Genomic DNA, 4,472 nt, shown 5'->3' on the forward strand with positions numbered 1-4,472 from the left:
AAGACAACTCTTTGAGAGGACCGTTTGTTGCTTCGAAAGTCCAGGGCCAACCCTTTTTCAACTGCAGCAGAGCTACATCAGAACTGGTCACCAGAAACCGCTGTGTCTACAAGAACAGTTTCTCGAATTCTCGCACGCAGTGGTCTCCATGGCCAAATTAGTGCTCAGAAACCAGCATTAACAAGAACACAACAAAAAAGCATGTTGAATTTGCCAAGGCCCACAGCTTGCAGCAAGGATGGACAGAGGCAAAGTGGTAGAAGGTTGATTTTTCTGACGAATTATCCATTGAACTACATACCAAATGCCGCAAATACTGCAGGAGACCTGTTGGAACCCGCATGAACTCAAAATTCACCCAGAAAAATCATGGTTTGGGGTTACATCCATGGGGGTGTTCGAGAGATCTGCAGAGTGGATGGCAACATCAACAGCCTGAAGTATCAAGATATTCTTGCTGCCCATTACATTCCAAACCATAAGAGAGGGCAAATTCTGCAGAAGGATGGCGCTCCTTCTCATACTTCAGCCTCCACATTGAAGTTCCTGAAACTGAAGAGGATCAAGGTGCTCCAGGATTGGCCAGCCCAGTCACCAGACATGAACATTATTGAGCATGTCTGGGGTAAGATGAAGGAGGAGGCTTGGAAGACGAAACCAAAGAATCTAGACGAACCCTGGGAGTCCTGCAAAACTGCTTTCTTTGCCATTCCTGATGACTTCATCAACAAGTTATTTCAGTCATTGCCAAGACGTATGGATGTGGTCCTCCAAGCTCATGGGAGTCATACACATTATTAATTTTTTTTTCCAAGGCACCATGACTTTATGTTCTGATGTTATTGTAGCATGTTTGTGTATTCTAAATGAAGTATATGTATAATTTCTACATTATTTTTGCATAGGACAAGACTTTTGTCCAGGCAAAAGTTGACCTTTCTGTCTTAATTACATGACAAAACTCAATGAATGATGCAAAACTTTATTTTGGTATAATAAGCATAATCTAGAGGGCTTTGCCTTTTCTTATAAGCCATTTCTGATTCCAACTGATTAACTACAGGTCAAGTTATTATTTGTTGTTCCTACAACTTGGTTAAGCGACAAGACTTAAATGCACGTGAATGCATTGCTGGTGATGTATAGGGGGGGGGGGGGGTGTTATGACTAGTTTCAGCACTCTCAGTGTTAAAAAGGAAAGCAAAAACATAAAAAGCTACAATACATCCATTCACATGCTGCAGAAAAGGAGAATGTGGTTTGAGACTTTAAAATAACAATGATGATTTGCATTTAGGCCTATATAGTTCTTTTTAATGTACAAAGGGCTTTGTATTATTTATGGCCACAAGCAGGACCGTGGTTAAAGGATACGTGTTTGTAACCTGAATCGTGCTGCTGGTCCCTGAAGGACGCTGTTGTACCCATGGACAGGATTAACCCGAGTTGCCCCGATAAAATATCCTTCTATGAAGATGAAATCACTTTTCATCATAAGAACATAAGAACTATACAAACGAGAGGAGGCCATTCGGCCCGTCGAGCTCACTTGGAGAGAACTTAACTAATAGCTCAGAGTTGTTAAAATCTTATCTAGCTCTGATTTAAAGGAACCCAAAGGATTCAGCTTGCACTACGTTATCAGGAAGACTATTCCATACTCTGACTACACGCTGTGTAATGAAGTGCTTCCTTAAATCCAGTTTGAAATGTTCTCCCGCTAATTTCCACCTATGGCCACGAGTTCTTGTATTTGAACTAATGCTGAAGTAACTATTTGGTTGAACAGCATCCAAACCTTTTGGAAATCTAAGTAGATGACATCATAGGCCTTCTTATCATCAACTTCCTGAGTAGCTTCCTCAAAAAACTCCCAACAGATTTGTTAAACAGGATCTACCTCTCCTAAATCCATGTTGGCTATCCCTCAAAATGTTATTTGAGTCCAGGTAATCTACCATTTTCTCTTTGATTATAGCCTCCATAACTTTACCAGTTATACAAGTTAGACTGATTGGTCTATAGTTTGACAAATTACTTCTATCCCCTTTTTTGAAAATGGGCGTTATGTTGGCATGCTTCCAATCAGAAGGTACCACACCATCAGATAAGGATTTTTGAAACAGTAAAGTTAAGGGTCGGCAAATAATATCTCTCGTCTCTTTTAACACTATAGGTAAGATGCCATCAGGGCCCTGTGATTTATTTATTTTGAGCTTAGGTAGACTTTGCAAAACATCCACTTTTGCAACAGTACACACTAAATCCGGGGTTTTTGGGTGATGCCTGTCATTAACCCCTGCTGCGGGGTGGGGGGGGGGGGGTGCTGAGTGGGGCTGCATCTGCTCTCTGACCCCCAGCTTTCCTTATTTAGTCATTTTATTTAGTCAAGTTGCTAAATAAATAAATGTAAATGTGAAACATTGCCTGATACATATACTGATATACTGTAGGATCATGGAGATGGTTTTCCAAGTACAGTGGACATTTTTATTTCACATCCAGAAGGAGAGGGCCCCCTGCTGGCAGAATTATTTCACCAGGTTTTGCAGAGACGTTTCTCATCCTCCTTCAGATGAAGCCAAACCGTTTTAGCTTCTGAAATTTGGGAACCAGGTGAGACAAGGCAGTGCAGCTGCAATCAGCTGAATGCTAAAATACTGAATACCACAAAGCAGAATATCACAACAGACATAAAAATGACACAGAAAGGTTCTAAGTCAAAGTTTTAGTTTGTATCTTTAAAACAAAACAGAGTATCAGTGAAGGAAGGTTTTAACATCTCTTTGATATTTGATAAAGGTGTGCTTTTATTATTTCAGTTTATTTTAAATTAAATGGAATTTCACTAATAATTGGTCCCCCGACTTGGTGAATCAGTTGATCCTAGATTAGTGTCTTTTAATCCTGGGCTTGGTATCCAGTAGTGTCTGCTGTGGTTCAGTTTAACTATGCACTGAAGCAATTAATTTGACTTATTCTTTAATTGCCAATCAAACCAATGTTATCTCTGTCAGAGATTAATGAGAACTGAAAACAATTAATGCCCCAGGCACAGTGGTACTATGGTTTAGCTAGTTAAAGAGCCTGCCTAATAACCGGGAGATCCTGGGTTCAAGTCCCAGTAGTACCCTTGGTCAATTGCGAAAGGCCAGGTGTCCCTATCAACAACACAAAACCAAGGACCTCTGTCCCTGATATTCTTTCATTTCCAAGATGTAAGTCATTTTATATGCAGATCAGTCATTCCATTTTCCAATGATTAAGCCTGATGGTAACACTACCTTAGTAAAAACAGACTGATGCACGTAACACCATCCTCACGGAGCAGGTTTAGCCCACGGGCCACTTCTTGGGGAACCCTGTGCCAAGGTATGTGGGTCTTTGTCCTTTTTCAGAACCTCCCCCTGGGATTATGAAGTTGCTATTTATCTTTATAGACAATTAAACCAGCATTTCCAATCCCTCCATACTCACCCCCAGCAATTCCTTGGGTCAGGGATCTCCAACTCCAGCACTGGAGAGCTACTGTACCTGGTATTTACCTGAGAACCATTAGATGTTATGTTTGCCTGCAATTTACCTGATATATATAATCAGAAACCTAGTTTTTTTTTAGATCATCTATCAAGGGAAGAGAACAAATGTGTAAAAATCATGGCTGGTACTTGAGGAGAATCTCTGAAATGCTTAGAGGGAATGAGGCCACGGTGAAGCTTGCAGCCAGATGCCGTACTCACCGGCATTTGTGTCCGATCGGCGTCTCCCATGCTGAAATGCTGCCGTGTATGCCGGTTCCACCAAAGCTCATGATTAAGCAGCTTCTCACTGTCACAGCTCAGCACTTTCGGCCCCTGCTGAGGCTGTTTGTCTTATTTACTTTTCAATCAGGGATGTTGATATTGGAAACACTCTGAATCTCACTCAGGGTCCAGAGAAGTGGGGAATCCAGTTTATTTATTTAGGAAAAGGCAGTGTCAGAAGGCAAGGGAATACCCCCCCCCCCAATGCTAAATACCAGAAATATACTACCATTCCTCTCACACAGTGGATGCTTTTACTTTTTTAAATCATATATATTTATGGAGATTTGAAGTGAAATGATATATTCCAAGCTTACAGGGAATGAAAAATAAACCACACACAAACATTTCCTGTAGAGCATTTCCTGAATTCTGGTCAGTGAACCCATTCACAGTGTCATGCATATCCACATCACATTCATATGACACTTCTTGTTATATGTGTACCTCTGCATACTATAATGACAATAAAGTTGAACTGAATTGAATATTACTGTGTTACCATAATACGTTGCTCACACTGTAACTATCACTGTGTACTTGTACTCTGCAGAGTTTCAAATGATGTGACAAAGTAATCTGATTTACATAAAAGATAAATAAACGAGAAACCACATTTTTTTCAGTCTTTTAATAATCTTAAACAGGAAACATACAGAGCCAACTGCA

Source organism: Paramormyrops kingsleyae, chromosome 7 (assembly GCF_048594095.1).
Source record: "Paramormyrops kingsleyae isolate MSU_618 chromosome 7, PKINGS_0.4, whole genome shotgun sequence".
Lineage (NCBI taxonomy): Eukaryota > Metazoa > Chordata > Actinopteri > Osteoglossiformes > Mormyridae > Paramormyrops > Paramormyrops kingsleyae.